This window comes from Pleurodeles waltl, chromosome 9 (genome assembly GCF_031143425.1).
Source record: "Pleurodeles waltl isolate 20211129_DDA chromosome 9, aPleWal1.hap1.20221129, whole genome shotgun sequence".
In the NCBI taxonomy this organism is placed as follows: domain Eukaryota; kingdom Metazoa; phylum Chordata; class Amphibia; order Caudata; family Salamandridae; genus Pleurodeles; species Pleurodeles waltl.
The window spans coordinates 676,538,534-676,559,133 of record NC_090448.1 but is presented as its reverse complement, the minus strand read 5'-3'; positions in this window follow the sequence as shown (position 1 = coordinate 676,559,133).

The following is a 20,600-nucleotide window of genomic DNA, read 5'->3' as shown; positions in this document are numbered from 1 at the left end:
GATGTGGCTGCTGCGGGGTATGTCGAGGATGAGGCGGGCCGAGGCGTTTTGAATGCGTTGCAGGCGATTTTGGAGTTTGGCTGTGGTCCCGGCGTAGAGGGTGTTGCCGTAGTCCAGGCGGCTCGTGACGAGGGCGTGGGTCACGGTTTTTCTGGTGTCGGCGGGGATCCAGCAGAAGATCTTGCGGAGCATACAGAGGGTGAGGAAGCAGGCGGAGGACACGGCGTTGACTTGCTTGGTCATGGTGAGAAGAGGGTCCAAGATGAAGCCGAGGTTGCGGGCGTGGTCTGTGGGGGTCGGTGCGGTGCAGAGGGCCGTGGGCCACCAGGAGTCGTCCCAGGCGGACAGGGTGTTGCCGAGGATGAGGACTTCCGTTGTTTCAGAGTTCAGCTTTAGGCGGCTGAGCCTCATCCAATCTGCGACGTCCTTCATACCCTCTTGTAGGTTGGTCTTGGCGCTGGCGGGGTCCTTGGTGAGGGAGAGTATAAGTTGGGTGTCGTCGGCGTAGGAGGTGATGATGATGTCTTGCTTGCGTACGATGTTGGCGAGGGGGCTCATGTAGACATTGAAGAGTGTCGGGCTGAGTGATGAGCCTTGGGGTACGCCGCAGATGATCTCGGTGGGTTCTGAGCGAAACGGAGGGAGATAAACTCTTTGGGAACGGTTTGAGAGGAAGGAGGCGATCCAGTCCAGGGTCTGGCCTTGGATTCCGGTGGAGCAGAGGCGGGTGATTAGGGTGCGGTGACAGACTGTGTCAAAGGCAGCCGAGAGGTCGAGCAGAATGAGGGCGACTGTTTCACCGTTGTCCATCAGGGTTCTGATGTCGTCAGTGACTGAGAAGAGGGCGGTTTCAGTGCTGTGGTTGGTTCGGAATCCGGTTTGTGAGGGGTTGAGCAGGTTGTTGTCTTCCAGGAAGGTGGTCAGCTGTTTGTTGATGGTCTTCTCTATTACTTTGGCTGGGAAATGCAGAAGAGAGATGGGGCGGAAGTTTTTCAGGTCGCTCGGGTCAGCCGTAGGTTTCTTTAGTAGGGCATTGACTTCGGTGTGTTTCCAGCATTCGGGGAAGGTAGCAGAAGAAAAAGAAGAGTTGATGACAGTCTGGAGGTGCGGGGTGATGATGTCGTCGGCTTTGTTAAAGATGAAGTGCGGGCAGGGGTCCGAAGGGGCGCCGGAGTGGATAGAGTTCATGATGGATTTGGTTTCTTCCGTGTTGATGTGGGACCAGTTGTTGAGGGTGATGGCCGTGGATGCCGGTTCGGTGGTGTTTGGTTTGGTCTGGTGTCCGAAGCTGTCGTGGAGGTCGCTAATCTTGCGATGGAAGAAAGTGGCGAGGGATTCGCACAGATCCTGTGAGGGCGTGACGGCGTTGGCGTTGGCGCTGGGGTTGGAGAACTCCTTGACGATGCTGAAGAGTTCTCTGCTGTTGTGTCTGTTTTTGTCCAGTCTGTCGGTGAAAAAGTTCCTTTTGGCGGCGCGGATCAGGTGGTGGTGTTCGCGGGTAGCGTTCTTGAGGGCGGTCATGTTGTCAGCGGTGCGGTCCTTGCGCCAGGCTTTCTCAAGGGCGCGACAAGTTTTCTTTGATTCTTTGAGGGTGTCAGAGAACCAGAGAGGTTTTTTGGTGTTGGTCTGTCGATGCGTGCGTTTGAGGGGAGCAAGGATGTCTGCGCAGTTGGAGATCCAGTTTGTGAGGTTGAGGGCTGCGTCGTTGGGGTCGGTGGTGAGGGTGGGTTGGTTGGCGGCGAGTGCGGGAAAGAGTTGCTCTTCGGGGATCTTGTTCCACTGTCGACGAGGGATGGGTTGGGTGCGGAGGTGGCGGGTCTCGCGTTGGAATGTGAAGTGGACGCAGCTGTGGTCGGTCCAGTGTAGGGCGGAGGCGTGGCTGAAGAAGACGTGTTTGCTGGCGGAGAAGATGGGGTCAAGCGTGTGTCCGGCGATGTGGGTGGCGGTGTTCACCAGTTGTTTGAGGCCGAGGTTGGCGAGGTTGTCGAGCAGGGTGGTGGTGTTGGGGTCGTTGTTTTGTTCCAGATGGAAGTTGAGGTCACCTAGGAGGATGTAGTCCGGCGAGGCGAGGGCGTGCGGGGAGATGAAGTCGGCGATGGCGTCGCTGAAAGGGGCGCGTGGCTCGGGAGGACGGTAGATGAGGGATCCTCTGAGGGTGGTCCTTTGATCGGTGCGAATCTGAAAATGCAGGTGTTCCGCGGCGAGAGGGGTGTCTTCGGTGGAGGTGGTGACGCTGATGGAGTCTTTGAAGACGATGCCGATACCTCCTCCTACCTGGTTGGTGCGGTCTTTTCTGGAGATCTTGTAGCCTTCGGGGATGGCAGTGGCGATGTCAGGGGCCGAGGAGGCGTTCATCCAGGTCTCCGTGATGAAGGCGACGTCCGGTGCTATGGAGTCCAGGAGGTCCCAGAGTTCAACGGCGTGTTTGTGGACGGAGCGAGCATTGACTAGGATGCACTTGAGGTGGTTGATGGCGCGTGGGCTTGTGGTCGTGGTTGTTGCGTGGTGGAAGGTGCGTTTGCAGGAGTTGCAGGCGAAGGGTCCATGGGTGCGTTTGGGGTGAGCTTGGAAGCAAGTGTTGGAGCGTCCTGGGTTGAGGGTGTGGAGGGTGGTGGGGTCGTAGCGGGTCAGCGGGGCTTGGGAGAGCTGGGGACCAGGGGTCTTGGCGCTGGGCGCGGGACAGGCGCGGACGGGCGCAGACGGGCTTGCCTCTGGCGCACCTCGCGCAGCGGCCGCCATATGAGGTAGGAGGGGGGGAGGGTTCAGGTGGGGGCGAATGGGAGCTGGGGGGCGGGGCGTGCAGGAGGTCGCGGCGGGAAAGCGCGAGGGAGGGGGGACAGGTAGAGTGAGAAGAGCTGGGGAGAGTAGGAATAGATTTCAACCTACAGGCAAAAAAAGGGGGAGCTGGAGAGAAAAAAGGGAATCTAAAATTGTCGCAGACACCTCCAAAAACCTACTAAAATGATTAAGGCAGGGTCCCGATCAAGGTTAGAAACACTGTATATTGAACAGGAAATAATGTTCACACACTCTACCAAAGAAGTGGAGGAAGGGATTGACTTTGACCACTAGAAAAGGTCAACATGTTTTGCGCCTCAGACAGCCCCAATGGATCAATTGATTCACAGAATCGGCCTGTTTGTGACTAGAAAATGCTTTTTGGGATGTACAAATCCTAAACTACGATTCGGTAACTTGTTACCGAATCGCAGTTTCGGTTTTGCGATTCGGTATTAGGAAGGGGCGTGTCAAGGGCATCCCTTACTAATACCTAATCTAAATGGTATGTATGCTTGTTTTGCGGTCTGCAGTTAGAACCAATATCAAATTGGTGCTAAAAATAAACACCCATTTGTGACTCCCCCCCTTTGTGAATGCATGCAAAAACATTTTTCCAGATCATGCAGTGGTCCCACAAACCACTGCCTGCTCTGAAAAAATGAAAAGAAAGTAGGCCACCATCCCTGTGAGTGCCGCCATCCCAATGGGGTCGCAAATTGTAACCTACCTCATGAATATTCATGAGGTAGGTCATTTGTGACCCCATTGCAAATTGCAGACAGTGTCATTGACACTGTTGTATATTTGGTTTTTCGACTCGCAAATTGTAAGTCGCTAAGGCTCGCAGTTTGCAAGTCGCAAAACTGGATCTTCGTACATGTGGCCCCAGATTCTGGTCAGAGGCATCAACAGGATTATTTAACAATTTCTTGACATCAAACTTCATCCCAAAATCTTGGAGAGGGACCAAATGGCATCCAATCTTTAAAAACAGGGCCCCTGTAGTCCCAGAAAATTATAGGCTGATCACCCTAATAGTTGTGGAAGCAAAGTTTTTTCCATTCTTCTTCTTAAAGGCTTAGGGGCATATTTATACTCCGTCTGCGCTGATTGTGCGTCAAACATTTTGACGCACAATCAGCGCAAACGTTGCCCCGTATTTAAACTTTGACGCCCGAGTCCGCGGATGACAAAATTCCACTGTGTGCGTCATTTTTTGGATGCGGCAACCCGCCTTGCGTTAATTATATGCAAGGTAGGCGTTCCCATCCAAAAATTGGCTTACACGGCCGTGCGTCGTATTTATGCTTTTGGGCAAAAATGATGCACGGCCGGGAGACAGAGCCAGAAAATGACGCACAGCCTGATTTGCGGCAAAAATTAACACCTGGGTCAGGGCAAGCATTATAATGGGGCAAACACACCTGTATTTAATCAGAACAAACAGCAGAGCAGCACCAGGGAGCCATGGAGGTGATACTAATCCAGCGTGCACGCAGACGCAGAGCCCAGCAGCAACAACAGCAGCTACAACAACACCAGCAGGGACTCCAAAGGCAGCGCAGAAGGCAGGAGAGGATATTCCGCCCAAGAACCACCCTTCAGGGCCTCAGGGAACACAACATAATCCAGAGGTACCGGTTAAATTGGCAGGACATTCAGCAGCTGCTGCGCAACATTGAACAGCAGTTGTCTCCCACTTTGGTGACACCCCGCACCATCCCAACAGAAACAAAGCTGCTTGCCGTACTTCATATGTTGGCAAGTGGCTCTTTCCAAACAACTGGTGCCCTGGTTGGCGGAAAACCACAACTATCATTCTCCGCCTTTTTGCCCAAAGTACTGGATGCCATCATTCGACTGACACCCCGCCACATCTGCTTCCCTAACACACTGCAGAAGCAGCAGGAAACAAAACAGGGGGTCTATCTCATCAGTGGCTTCCCACACGTCCTTGGTGCAATCGACTGCACACATGTACGCATTGTGCCACCTGCTGCAACTGAACACCTCTACCGCAACAGGAAGCACACACATTCCATCAACGTGCAGGCCATAGTCGATCACCAGGGACTGATCACCAACATCGTGGCTAAATATCCGGGGAGAGTACATGACTCATACATCTTCCGTCACTGCACCATCAATGAACACTTCCAGGATGGACAGTATGGCAATGAACTACTTGTTGGTAAGTACAAAAACCTACTTATATACACACTGCACAGCAACCCTCTAGGACACACAACACATACACCACAACAGAAACATGTGAACAGGAACACACTGAGGTCGTGACATCGCTAGCCATGTTTCTTAGGTCACCATTGAACCTGTCACACATCGGAAATTACTGTACTGCCTAATGTTAAGACGTCAGTGAGTGTGGTTGCCTAAATGTCACCTTGCAAATTGTAAGTGTCCCAATGACCTTTACATTAATCCATTGCCTAAGTCGAAAGGAATGGGATGTCCAGGGTACATTGATATGGACGTGTTAACAACACTGTCAATTTTAACTGTGCATGGAACTATCATCTCACCCCCAGTGAAGACACACGGACACCTGTATCACAAGTCACAATGCTAGGGAGGGCACACTGTACTGCAAATCCCAAAACATACTGCTGACAAACGGTTAGCAGACGAACACTCGTTCTGCCAAGGAACCAACACAATGCAGATGGTACATCCTACAAGCATAGGATGCCACATTATTACACAAAAGAGTCACAGACAACACAAGACAACTACTGCCATGAAAGGTCATTTCAATAGTGCCAGCTACATTAACATGATCCCAATCATTTTCTCTTGCAGCTGATCAGGGGTATGGCATCCAGCCATGGATTATAACACCATTTGGCAACCCAAGTACTGCTGCAGAGCGTGCCTACAACAACGCCCATAGGAGGACATGCAGCATTGTCAAGGGGACCTTTGGCATCCTCCAGTTAAGGTTCCGGTGCCTCGACATCACTGGTGGTAGCCTCCTATATTCCCCGGAGATGGTCTGTTGGATCATCCTCACATGTGCAATATTGCACAACATTTGTGTCAAAAGAAACATTCCCCTCCTGGACCCAGAGCCACACATGCCTGAAGAGGAAGAAGAGGAGGATGCTGGCCTGCAACAGGAGGGGGAACTACAGAACACGGCCGCTGGTATACGCAGGCGCCAACAGATCGTCAACAATTTATTTTTAATATGATTACCTTCACCACTTTAGTTATCTAATTTAAATAAACACCTCTTATAATCACCATATCATGGTCTGGCTATTCCTTTTTGCACACCTTCATCTCTACTTATCAGAATAGGAGTGTTGCCTCATGGAGCATTGCTGAGATACTGAGTAGGACACAGAACTTCCTAGAGCTAATGTGATGCCTAACATACAATGGTCACATACACACACACTCTTAATGACATATATCATGTACATTTCTCCTTTGAAGGCCAATAGCAGAGGACCACAACTATTTCACACATACATGTTGAAATCAAGGTCCAACGCAGCATATGGCACACAACTAAGACACCATCACTCAATAAGGGGAAAACAAGCCTCATTCATTAGGCAGTCAATGTGCTTTGGCAACAGTAACAGGAATGCCTGATCAGACCCTTGACAGCAGTAAATCCAACTGCATCCAATATTTGCAAGGACTATCTGTGACCAGAGTCCCATAGAAGCAGAACAGAGACAGCACAAGTGCCACACATATGAGCAGCATTGCACACATGACATTCCATGTACATGTAAGGCCATTTCCTAACTCCTGACACACCCATGCACCTGGTCACAACCCACCTGTCGGAAGAGGTCCCTGGAATACTAAGATGTGTACCCTGATATTCCCTCCTCTACACACACAGACCAACATTAGCAAACCAGTGTGCTACACCCTTTCCGATGGTATGCCATTGTCATAGAACATCTGACTGCAAGGACGTCAGGTCAATTTATACACTGTCTTCTAGTTTCAAAGCCCTGTTAGCACATGTAGATTGCTTTACCTGTGAAAATGTCTGTTGGCCCTTAGAATGCAAGTCTCACCTACAGGACTGGTGAGAAACAGATGCAGCCCACATCTGTGATCACCTCCATGCACACCATCCATTTAAAAAAGCACTGCTCCTGATGATGCCTAGAACAGCATAGGAGTTGCCATTATGTCAAATACACCGTTGAGCATCAATACTAATTAAGCCATGTAACACAGCCACTGGGTTCAATTGTCACCTTCAAAAACACAGGATATGCACAGTTTTACATGTCACCTGTTTAGTTGGTCCTCCAAACAGTCTCAGTCAGACCACTGATTACGTAACTTGTCAAGTAGCTGGATCCTGAATCACCTTGCATTCTGTCAGCCTGACTGGCAACAGTCTGTGCGTCACACTAAAGTATCCCTGTGTCTACATATGTACCACACTTGCGTTAGCAAATCTCTCATTCATCAGGGGGCATTGGGCATGGGCTTCTTCCGTGCATACACAAATATATTGTATAGCATCATCTGCCTTTTAACTGTACCATTTGAGTTACATCCTCTTGGAAAAGCAAAATTCATGGCCCATCCCTTGTCTGGGTTGCATTTATGCATGAATGACAAAGTGTGACAGTGTCCCAGGGCCGTAGACAGGGATTGGGTAAGGGGCTTTCAGCACAACCAGCAACCTCTGATAATGTCCATGAATAATACACAAATGTCAGGACCATGACAGTTTACACACAGAATCACAGTGCGCACAACATAGTGATGGGCTGTGTGTGGTGAATAGCTGCTAGAATAATCAGCACAGAGGCTATGATGTTCCCAGATGCAGTGGGAAGTGCAGAGGCCAACCTGTGTACAAATGTTGTAATGACACCTGCTGGAACATGACACCTGAGACATTATCTCACTCAGCACACCAAGGTTGCCCTGTTGACTGTCTCATTACATGTCTTTAGTGACAGGGTAGGACCATCCACATGTTGGTTCACATGTCCACATCCACTTTACTCACATTGATCAACCAAGGATACTCAGTAGATACAGGAATAGCTGCCACTGACTCATGATGAGTCCTGGACCGAACTGTGACAAATTACACCCCCAAAAATATACAGGATCATCATTGGACCACACACATAAACACGACACCTATGTTCAATTGATCACTGGAAATGAGTGGACACGTGCTGTCTTGTATGCTGGTCCACCACAGCCACTTGATAGTTTGGGCTCACTTCTATGGCCTCAACTGTGGTGTCATCATACATTTGAAAATCAGCCTTGTCTGTCTGTGCAAACAACATGGTACCCACTTCCTCAATGCATGTGTATGACTCACTGTGGGTTTCTCCAAGTAGTGCCTAAGAAGCTCTTACCAATACTGTAGGACGTAGGAAGTAGAAAATGTGGACCATTGACATGAACAAGCGTCTGCCATCCATCTGGTGGATGCTATGTCACATGTGGTGTCTACGTGACCCTAAAACTTGGAAGTACACTTTATAGGTGTTTTTACATGTATGACTAACACATGCCCTCGCTCATTTCCCATATGACTTGCATCTAAGGATTGGACACATGGACGTCACATTCATATGCAATCATGGGCACTGTGCAGAATTCTCTGACTACATATTATCAGGACGGTTGTATTGACAAGTTACGTAATTTGACAGTAGGCACATTTCAGTTATCTACTTCACAGTTGAGATGTCACATTACCCAGAGACAGATTTGTTGTGTAAGTGATATTTATTGAAATGTGTTGTATTGCTATCTGTACATTGCCAATGATTGTGAGTCCATTATAGTGACATCTTACATTGTGATCCAACACAAGGGGTTACGGAAATGCTTTTGACATGCCGAGGTTGATGTTTCAGACAGTGCAGAGGGACATGATTTGCCAATGATTAGGAGAGAGACAATCACTGGGCTGGGTGACAAGATATACAGTGGTTTGCATAACAGTGCTTGAGTAAAGTTGTTGCAAGACTGGCAACTTACAAAGCGCAGGACCTTAGTAAATGTGGGCCATGTGGCAGGGACTAGTGCTTCCGGGTCATTTTCCTTGTGAATGTGATCTGTTCCATGTCTTCTTCTTCTGATGTGTGTGTTGCCTGCTCTGTCCTTGTTGTTGGTTTTGAAGGGGCAACACACACCTCAGTTTTAGAAGACGTGGAGTCAGACATCCCGGTCACTGCTCCCTGTGAAGGTCTTACGGGCAGTACTGCAGCTAGGAGGGTCTGCTGGTTCTTGAGAATAGCAGCCACATCACGATGGTAGGCAGCCAGGTCGGCCCTGAGGGAGTCATGATTGCATTCGTGCATGCAGTGGAAGGTTTGGGGTGCGAGGTGTTGTGGCAACTCCCTTACTGCAGTGGTGAATTCCTTGACAGTTTCTTGTAGTCCTTGCAGTATGGATGTTAGGGCTTGCATAGCTGCTGCCTGATCTGCAGATGACATCATGCACGAACGCATCCCCTCAAGGCTGGCTGCCATAGTTTGCATCCGCACCCGCACCTCCTTGGCCAGCTCCCGCTGTACCCCAACTACAGTTCTCTCAAAGCTGGTGCCAATGTCGTCTGAGTCCTGAGCTGTATTGGAGCTGGCAGGTCTTACAATTGGGGGGGTGGGTGGATCCTCTGCGATGGCTGCTTGTTCTGTGCTCCTCCTTGTGACTGAAGGTGGGGTCTGGAGGGTGTCAAGGACCTTTTAGATAGTCTCCTGGGGAATGTTTATCGGCTCGTCATCCATGTCATCAGGGAAATCTGGGACCGGCATATCGGCAGGAGATCCATCTTCCTCTGCAATGAAACAGGGTACAATTAGTGTGTCTGTGTTGTGGCAATTTTGATGTGACATGCCTGCCTTTTGATGAATTCACTTTGTTATCTTGTTTTGTGTTAATTTCTCCAGTCCTTCAGAGGAGCATTCTTCCAGGCCTATGGCCCACCTGTGTGTCACATGTATGTTATTGAGTTATCAGACTTGTCAGCCTCATCGCCTCTAGGTGTTGGTTTATGCCAAATAGAGATTTGCCACCTTCTTTTCCTACTCAACCCTCCGTGTACATCCATTCTCATGGTGAGACCTTTCACTGGCTGTGGGTGTACTGATGAGCCTTGCAGCACACTTAACAATCTGGACCTGCCCCAATCTCTGATCTTTCACATCCACTTAAATGTAATTGACATGTGGCATATCCTATGCATGGCAAGGTTATGATCCGATATGGATGTTGACATTGGTAATGTGTCCTGCTGATGTTGGGGAATGTGTGTTACATTGGATTGCCCTGATAATCGTACCACTGTCCTATTTCCTCCTCTGACTGTGCAGGTGTATTTCAGTGACCAGTTACATGTGCCCCCTCCTCAATGCTGTTGTCTGAGCAGTATGACATTTGGGATGTTGCATTGTTACCCAGGCACAGGATGGACCCTGACATATGCAGCATGGGTATGTCCTTAGTGCTGTGTAGCTCCTATTGTTGTTTACATTGGCTGATGTTTGCGACAACTATGGGCATTGACATTTGAGAGTACTGGGGCCTTTGTCTTGTTTCTGGGGATTGTTGCAGTTGTCATCCTCACCCCCTAATTTAGGTGTGTATGATCCATGGGGAGGTTACTGCCATTGGCTACTTGAGCTGCACACAGAGCAGAGGTGGTAGTGGCAACTGTTGTCGCAGTTACATTCCAGTTGTCGGTATGGCTAGAGGTTGTTAATAGGGCCCTAGTTAATGTAGGGGGTATGTTGGCTGACGTGTGCCGGGATGTCAGTTTGACGTAGTGGCCTTCCCTCCTTGTGTGGCTTTCCCTTTGCTCCATCGTTGGCATGACAGCATGCCCCCATGGGACTGTTGTTGGTGTTGTGTAATGGTGTGCCCCAGGTCTTCTCAGAACGGGCCATGCACCCCTGCCGTGCCCCTTTACCCATGCCACTCCATGTATTAGATGACTTCCATACATTTAGTGGTCGGTATTCCCCCCTGCTCACAGTTGACATTATTGCATTTTAATTCCCCATGCGACTTACCCTGCATGTGCGTTGTCTCCTGGTAGTCTGCGCTGTCCTGTCCTTGAATCCCTGTGACGATCTCCTCAGGGATGACAGCTGCGACCATCTCCTCCATGTGGTCCAGGGCCTCCTGGTGTGGTGGACTCCCCCCTCCAGTCTGCAGTGCTGCCTTCCTGTTCCTGGCCATCTTTTCCTTGGTCCTGCGCTTGCAGTCATGCCAGCGTTTCTTGCACTCAATGACAGTTCTGCGTACTTCAGCCACACTGTTAATCTTGTCGACAATTTGTTGCCATATAGCCTCTCTCCTACTGATTGGCAACTTTGATGTGACAAACAGTTGGTGCTGGTGTTCCGTCACCTCTTTAAACGGAATTTCCTGCTCCTATGCACTAAAGCAACACTTTCTTCTCTTCTTAAAAGTGTCCTGGTTCTTATGTGGGACATCCTGGCTGGTTCCTGGTCTGCTGTCATCTTCCTGGAGTCTGTAGTAGCATCTGAGATCCATTTTGGCTCTCCTCTGGTAAAATGGCAGTGTTCGCTGTTTTTTTTTACGCTATTGCCTCAAAAAAAGGCCCATATCCGGTTTGCGGTGTCGTAAATCGACCCACAGTCATTTCCGCCACGTCAACGTAGTTTTCCTTTACGACTTGACGCTGCGGTGTGCGTCAAAAATAATGACTCCCACCTGTGGTTTTCGCCGGCGTGCGTCAAAGTATAAATATGACGCCCGCACGGCGCACCAAAATGGCGTGAGCCGGTGGTAATATTTTTGACACAAAACTGCGCCGGCGCAGTTTTGTGTCAAAAAGTATAAATATGGGCCTTAGAGTCTTCGGCAGACCAACTCAGCCTAGTTCAAGCTACCCAAACAGGTTTCTGTCCTGGAAGCCAGACTATCATAAATATGCCCCTATGATGGGTCTTTCCAATCCGACCCACACTCTTCCCGAACTTGTGCTGACTCTGCACCGGAATTGGCCCAGGATCACAGCGCTGGCATTGGATGCCTCACACCACCGCAGAAGCTGAGGGGATTGAAAAGACGGCTTCCTTCCCTTCAGGGAGAGGACGCCGGGAATAGGAGCTGGGAGGCACCGGAGTTCGTGGACACAAAAGACGCTGAGACAACCAAAGAAAACGCCGCTTCGTGGAGAAACGGAACGCCGCCGGAATCGGGACTGCCGGAAACCCTGGAAGACGGCCGCTGACCCTGGGGAGCCGAACGAAAGAGCCGCCATGCTTGGGGAGAAGCGTGGCCTCTCCAGGTACGGGGTGCGGGACAAGGGGAACCGGGCGGGAGGTGGGAGGTTCGAAAAGGGGCAGGAAAGGGACAACAAAAAGGGAACGGCACGGGGAGCACTGGGAGGAAGGGAAAGCAAAAAAAGGGGGGGCACGACACGGGGAGCACTGGGAAGAAAAGAAGACAGACGGGGTAACGAGAAGGAGAAAAACAGCGAAGAGAGGTATATATGGATAAGTAAACCCAGAGAACAGACCAAAAGGGAAAACAGGAAAATGATAAGAAAGGAAGGAAAAGACAACAGGGACAGGAACAGAACAGCCCCAAAAGAGAACCAGGGAAGAATAAGGGAGTAAAGAGGAAAAGGCAAGAGAAAGATACTTAGTGAAGGAAAGAGAGGGAAAAAAAACAACGAAACCCCAACCCCACACTTACCAGTGCTATATTCTTCTTTTTCCACACGCTTCCCGTGAGGTCCTGAGAGAGAAGAGGAAGAGGACGCGAGCTATCATTAAGAAGAAGAAGACGCAACAACCTATCAGCCCCAAAACTTTCATATAAGACTGGTTTCTATATATTACCCATTCAACCAAATAAATTAAACCTTCTAAAATAAGGAAAACCTGCGCAGTCTGGTCTCTATCACAACCATCCTCCTACAGCCCCCATTCTATTTTCTAATTGAGAGATGTCAAATAACATCATTATTCAAATGTTTTGCTGACTAAAAATCTGCTTTTGAAAAGGGCCTCAGAAAGGCCCTGTGGGCAAAACCTAGTCGCTTGGGAATAATTTCAACACTCTTGTGAACGATCGAACAATTATACTCTAACATATGCATTAGTGTAAAATTGGGGGAAGGGAAAAGTCACAAATAAGAAACCAACAATGAATGGACTTAATCATTGTGGGGGTCATTCCGACCCTGGCGGTCGGTGTTAAAGCGGCGGCCAACCCGCCAACAGGCAGGCGGTCAAAAAAATGGAATTCTGACCCCGGCGGGAACCGCCAACACAGCCCGCCACTTTAACACTCCGACCGCCACGGCGGGACAAACAAACAGCGCGGCGGTCACCGCCAACAGGCAGGCGGCAGACAATGTACCGCCCACCCTATCACAACTCACCAATCCGCCACCTTTTTCAGGGCGGGAGCCCCGCCTATAAAAACACGGCGGAAACAGACTACGAACGGGAAAACGCTCACCTCTATACACTCCACGAGGAAGGAGGACAGCATAGAACCCGAATTAAACATCCTACCAGCTATTGTCTACCTGCTCATCTACCAGGAGTACGAACGCCGGCGCAGACGACAACGGTGAGTACTGCACCTACGACACAGGGGAGGGTGGAGGAGGAATGGTTACGGGCACACACATACGCGATACACCCACCTCCCCACCCCAAATACCTACACACCAATGCAGAGCAACAAGTCAGAGTGACACCCCCCAAACCCCACGGAATAATGCAAAGCCAAAATTAAAATGAACTTTAAAATTTAAGTATATTATAGCTCAATTGAAGTTATGGGAAATATGCAATATGAAATATACATATTAAAGAATGAACATAGTGAAAAATATATACATAGGCAATAAGTCCTGCACATTTTGGCAAAGTTCCATAGTCCGTGGGCCAATGTGCACAAACACATGGGCAAAGCCCACACACGAGACCAGATACCATTGGAGAGAACACTGCTGGGGCATCAGATGATAAAACTACAGGCACCTCAGGGGGAATGGAAGGGGGGGCACCTCAGCCACATGAGTCCACGACGCCAGATCCACGAGGGGCCTCCATGCCCACTGTACCATCCTGGGGAGTGCAAAGCCACAGTCTCTCAAGTTTCTACAGTGGGTGGCTTGCCCACTGTTCCATCCTGGGGAGTGCAAAGCCACAGTCCATCAGATGGATTACCGGCTCCACTGGTAATGGAGGAGGCATGGTGGCCACAGTGCTTCGTGAAGCCCTGCTCGACACAGAACCGGCACTGCCAATGGGCCAGCGGTGCTTGAGACGGCGGTGCCCAGCGGAGCGGTGCTTGAGATGAAGGGCCCAGCGGAGCGGTGCTTGAGATGAAGGGCCCAGTGGAGCGGTGCTTGACAGGAAGGGCCCAGCGGAACGGTGCTTGACAGGAAGGGCCCAGCGGAGCGGTGCTTGAGATGAAGGGCCCAGCGGAGCGGTGCTTGACAGGAACGGCCCAGCGGAGCGGTGCTTGACAGGAAGGGCCCAGCGGAGCGGTGCTTGAGATGAAGGGCCCAGCGGAGCGGTGCTTGACAGGAAGGGCCCAGCGGAGCGGTGCTTGAGATGAAGGGCCCAGCGGAGCGGTGCTTGACAGGAAGGGCCCAGCGGAGCGGTGCTTGACAGGAAGGGACCAGCGGAGCGGTGCTTGAGATGAAGGGCCCAGCGGAGCAGTGCTTGACAGGAAAGGCCCAGCGGAGCGGTGCTTGACAGGAAGGGACCAGCAGAGCGGTGCTTGAGATGAAGGGCCCAGCGGAGCGGTGCTTGACAGGAAAGGCCCAGCGGAGCGGTGCTTGAGACGGCGGTGCCCAGCGGAGCGGTGCTTGACAGGAAGGGCCCAGCGGAGCGGTGCTTTTGATGAAGGGCCCAGCGGAGCGGTGCTTTTGATGAAGGGCCCAGCGGAGCGGTGCTTGACAGGAAGGGCCCAGCGGAGCGGTGCTTGAGATGAAGGGCCCAGCGGAGCGGTGCTTGTCAGGAAGGGCCCAGCGGAGCGCTGCTTGAGACGGCGGTGCCCAGCGGAGCGGTGCTTGACAGGAAGGGCCCAGCGGAGCGGTGCTTGAGATGAAGGGCCCAGTGGAGCGGTGCTTGACAGGAAGGGCCCAGCGGAGCGGTGCTTGAGACGGCGGTGCCCAGCGGAGCGGTGCTTGAGATGAAGGGCCCAGCGGAGCGGTGCTTGAGATGAAGGGCCCAGCGGAGCGGTGCTTGACAGGAAGGGCCCAGCGGAGCGGTGCTTGACAGGAAGGGCCCAGCGGAGCGGTGCTTGTCTTGGCGGGGCCCTATTCAGCGGTGCTTGTCTTGGCGGGGCCCTGTTCAGCGGTGCTTGTCTTAGCGGGGCCCTGTTCAGCGGTGCTTGTCTTGGCGGGGCCCTGTTCAGCGGTGCTTGTCTTGGCGGGGCCCTGTCCAGCAGTGCTTGTCTTGGCGGGGCCCTGTTCAGCGGTGCTTCTCACGGCGGGGCCCTGTTCAGCGGTGCTTGTCTTGGCGGGGCCCTGTTCAGCGGTGCTTCTCACGGCGGGCCCTGTTCAGCGGTGCTTCTCACGGCGGGGCCCTGTTCAGCAGTGCTTGTCTTGGCGGGGGCCTGTTCAGCGGTGCTTCTCACGGCGGTCCCTGTTCAGCGGTGCTTGACCTGTGTTTCTAGGGAACCAGACCTGGCCAATACTTCCCGCTCAGTTGCCATCCGACCTTTCGGTTGCGGGGCCCTCCTGTGATGGAGTCCTGGGCCCGTGGGTGTCGTCCGTCACACCCGGAATGGGGCTGGTGGGGCCCTCCTGGTCAGCTCGCCTGCTGCCTGATTGTCCGCCCTGCTGTCCTTGCCCTCCTTCGCTGAAGCTCTGTTGCCCTTGCCTCCCTTTGTTGATGTGGCAGGTGACGGGGCAAGGCTACTGTCCTTGGTGGCAGCCGTCGCAGGCTTGTCGCGCCGGCCCTTCGTTTTTTTGGTCCTCTTCCCAGGGGGTGGGCTGGCTGTCCCCTTGCTGCTGGCCGATGTTCCTGCCCTAGGAGCTGGTGGACTCCAATAGCCCTGAACTATGGTCCTAGTAGATGCAGGGCTTGTGGTGGCTGAGGTGCTGTTTGTACTCTTACCAGATGGAGGGGGTGGGTCAGGTGATGCAAAGAGGTTAATTTTGGAGAGGAAAAGTTTTTTAGGAGCAATGGGAAGGGTAGGTGCAGTGGGTATGGGAGTAGAGTAAGAGGATGTGGTTGTAGGAGAGTCAAGTGTGCTGTCTTTGGGTGCAGGTGCTTGTGACGGAGGCTGTCGTGAGGTGGATGGCTGTTGGGTGGGTGGCTGCCTGCGTTTGTGTGGTTTGGAAGAGGGGGTGACAGACACACTAGGAGAGGACACAGGGGACGTGTAAATGGCAGTGGGGGTGGTGACTGCACGTGTGCGGACTGTACTGGAGGGTGTGCTGGTGATGGAAGTACTGGCTGATGGTGGTGTGCATGCAGGTGTGAGTGGAGATGTCACAGGGAGGGAGGAGGGAGACGAGGAGGTGGGGGACACAGAGGTGGTAGTGGCATGTCTGCATCTGGATGTTGCTTGGGTGAATGCTTGTGTGATCTGTGGTGCTTATGTCTGGATGAGCTGCCCTTGGGTGTTGAGGTGTGTGCAGGCTGGTATGATGGTGTGGATGGGATAGGCAGAGGAACAGGAGACTGGGACTGGGTGGAGGGAGTTTGAAGAGGGAGGATGGAGACAGGAACAATGGCTGCCGTCAGTGCTGAGGCCAGAGCGTTGAACGATCGCTGATGGGCAGCCTGACCCGAATGAATGCCCTCCAGGTATGCATTGCTCCGATGCACCTTCCTTTCTACACCCTGGATGGCATTCAAAAGGGTAGACTGCCCAACACTGAGCGTCTGGAGGAGGTCAATGATCTCCTCACTGAGGGCAGCAGGGGTAACTGGGGCAGGGCCTGAGGTGCCTGGGGCAAAGGAGATGGCCGGCTTCCTGGCTGAGCGGGCACGGGCCGAACGCTGAGGGGCTGCTGGGAGGGCGGAGCTGGTGCGCTGGGTGGCGGCTGTACCTGTTGTGGCGGTGGGCACGGATGTTTCCGCCACCGCAAGGGAGCTCCCTTCCGAGGACGTGTCTGTCTCGCTGACGTCTCCACGGGTCCCCGTTGTGGAGCCCCCCTCGCCCTCCGTCTCACTGGTGTACTCGGAGTCGGTTGCATGGCCCTCCGGGGCCATGTGAGATGCAGCTCCCTCGTGCGCCGATGCCACTTCTCCTCCGCCTGATGATGCTAATGCACACATGAACAGGAAGACAAAGAAAATGGGGGGGAGAAATGAAGACAGGTTGAGTGCATGCATTGGCAACACCGTTGTCGGAGAGGACAGACACAGAAGCCCCCAGCACTAGGCCGCGCAATTGGGGTACACTACTCAGTTATTGTGACTAGGCCTACAGGTCTATGGACGACAAATGCACACATAGGTGAGGCCGGACCATGGATAGCTGTACTTGGCACCCTACGGAGGTGGGGGGCGGGGGCACAGGGCCATGCCTAACGGAGGGGCCTAGCCTACAGAAAGCGCCCTGGCCTAGAGATGGCCACAGCCCTCCTGCCCCACCCAGACACCTCCACTGCGCGCAAAGATAGCAGATTGTGCTGATATTCACCCCCTTGTGTCTGCTGTGATGTCCTCACGCGCCCATCCAAATCGGGGTAGGCCACCGCCAGGATCCGGGACATCAGGGGGGTCAATTGCCGGCTGGCACCCCTCCTACGTTGGGAGGCCATCCCCAGCAGAGCCTCGGCGGTCTTTCTGGTCCCGCGGCGGATGTCCTCCCACCTCTTTCGGCAGTGGGTGCCCTGTCTGTTGTGGACCCCCAGGGCCCGGACGTCCTTGGCGATGGCACGCCAAATGTCGATCTTCTGATGGGCGCTGACCTATGTGACATGTACAGTGTGGGAAAGGAAATATCATCACTTTTCTGCATGGTCAATGTGAGTGGCCCCCCCTCACCAACCTTGCCATGTGGCACATGCTCTCATCTGTCGTGCGTTGCACTCCTCATTCGCTCACCTCCCCACCATCTTACATCCACCCCACTCAACACAGGCATAGCCCATACAACGTGCACCCTGTGTACTAACCTGTTGGTCTGGAGGACCGTAGAGTAGCGCATACTGGGGGAGGACCCCATCAACAAGTTTCTCCAATTCTTCTGAAGTGAAGGCAGGGGCCCTTTCCCCAGTCGCAGCAGCCATTGTATTTTCCAGATCGAGGTCACAGCAGCACTTGCAGTACAGGTCCTCTCCTGTGGATGATCAGGTCTCGAGTGATTAATGAGATAGAAAATGGCGGTCACTCCCGCGGCGGTGCGTACCGCCGCGGTGCGTACCACGACCGCCGGCGCACATCGTCATTGGCTCCTGAAACCCATAGGGTGCAATGTTAACCAATGCAGCTTTGCATCGCGGTCTTCGACCGCCTACCGCCACGGTGTGCCACGCCAGCGCATTGACCTCACATCCCATTGTCACACTTCACAGATCAGGCAGCCGCCATTTCAAGGGCCCACATGGCATATTTTCTACTGCGTCACACAGGCCTCGGCCTTGCATTGCCACTCATACAAGCCTTTCAATGCATAGCGAATCGTGTACTGTGCAAGCTGTGGTTACGTACCTGAGGGTTGCTTGACTCTGTGCTCCATGTTGTCCTTCCTAGGCACTGTCCGCTGGGACTTGTGAGGAGACGGATAAATCCTCCTGTGTACCGACCGCTGGTGGACCTGTCGACAATGGAAGAACGACATATCATACTTACATATAGGCTTGACCGAGCCACTATACAGGAACTGTGTGCCCAGCTGGAGCCAGACCTGATGTCCCCCATCCGCCAACCCACAGGGATTCCCCCTCTGGTGCAGGTTCTGTCAGTACTCCATTTTTTGGCAAGTGGGTCTTTTCAGACAACAGTGGCCATGTCATCAGGGATGTCTCAGCCTATGTTTTCTAAGGTTTTGTCCAGAGTGTTGTCTGCCCTGATGAAATACATGCGGAGCTACATTGTGTTCCCTGAGGTGGGCGATTTGGCTACAGTGAAGGGTGATTTCTATGCCCTTGGACATATTCCCAACATCATTGGTGCCATTGATGGGACCCATGTGGCTTTGGTTCCCCCCAAAGAAAGTGAGCAGGTGTACAGAAACAGAAAAAGTTTTCATTCTATGAATGTCCAGGTGGTCTGTTTGGCTGACCAGTACATCTCCCATGTAAATGCAAAGTTCCCTGGGTCTGTGCATGACGCGTACATCATGCGAAATAGCAGCATCCCTTATGTGATGGAACAGCTACAGAGACACCGTGTGTGGCTAATAGGTGACTCTGGTTACCCCAACCTGTCGTGGCTACTGACCCCAGTGAGGAATCCCCGGACCAGGGCAGAGGAACGGTACAATGAGGCCCATGGGCGAACTAGGAGGATCATAGAAAGGACTTTCGGGCTCCTGAAGGCCAGGTTTAGGTGCCTGCATATGACAGGTGGATCCCTAATGTACTCACAAAAGAAGGTGTGCCATATCATCGTGGCCTGCTGTATGCTTCACAATCTTGCTTTGCGACGCCAGGTGCCTTTTCTGCAGGAGGATGATCCAGATGGTGGTGTTGTAGCAGCTGTGGAGCCTGTGGAGAGTGAAGAGGAGGAAGACGACGGGGACGACACGGACAACAGGGATACAGTCATACAACAATATTTTCAGTAGCACACAGGTAAGAATCACCCACGCCATTTTACATTTACTTAAGGCCTCCTGCGTCTCTAATGTCTGTGTTTCCCCCCAGTTCCTTTTAACTGATTTGTGACTTTCCCTTCCCTTTTCAGAGCTGTATGACCCACTGCGTGACTTCTGCTTTGTTTGACCATGGACTAAAGCTTATTGACATTGGTATGTTGTCATCACAAAGTAACTGAACATTATTGCACCGTTATGTGTAATACATTTGTTAAGAATACAAGCAGACTCCTGATTTTTTAAGTGCAATAAGTGATTTATTTCAAGTGCTACATATAGGTACATGATTGTAAAACGGTGATGGGTGGGGGTGGAGTAATGTCCATGGCAGAGTCCAATTCTCAGTCTCACAGGTGCATTGTCCATATGCCTGTGGAAGGATGGAGCAGGGGCAGTTAAAGGTTGGACAGGGTGACAATGTGGGACAGTGGGATGACATCAGGGTGTATCTTATGCTGGCGGGGGTCTTGCAATCCTACTCTGTCTTCTTGTGCAGGAGGTGGGGTTCTGGTGGCCTGTTGTTGTGTGGGGGCCTCCTGTCCACTAGCGCCGGCGGAGGTGGTAGGCTGTTCCTGGCCTGGGTTAGTGACAGGGGCCCTTTGGGGTGCCACATGGTCCCGCAATGTGGTGACTATCTGGTTAAGGGCCACGACGATGGTCCCCATTGCGGAACCAATATTCCTCAGTTCCTCTCTGAACCCCATGTACCGTTCCTCCTGCAGTGCCTGGACCTCCTGGAACCTGGCCAGTACCGTCGCCATCGTCTCCTGGGAGTGGTGGTATGCTCCCATGATGGAGGAGAGGACCTCTTGGAGAGTGGGTTCCCTGGGCCTGTCCCCCCCCTGTTGCACAGCAGCCCTCCCAGTTCCCCTGTGTTCCTGGGCCTCTGTCCCCTGGACGGTGTGCCCACTACCACTGCCCCCAGGTCCCTGTTGTTGTTGGGGTGGTGGGTCACCTGGGTGCCCTGTAGTGGTGGACACACCGCTGATTGACTTGTCCTGGAGACAGAGGCATGGGCCCGCTGGGTGGGAGCTGTGCTGGTGTTCCCAGAGGGGGTTAGGTCTGCT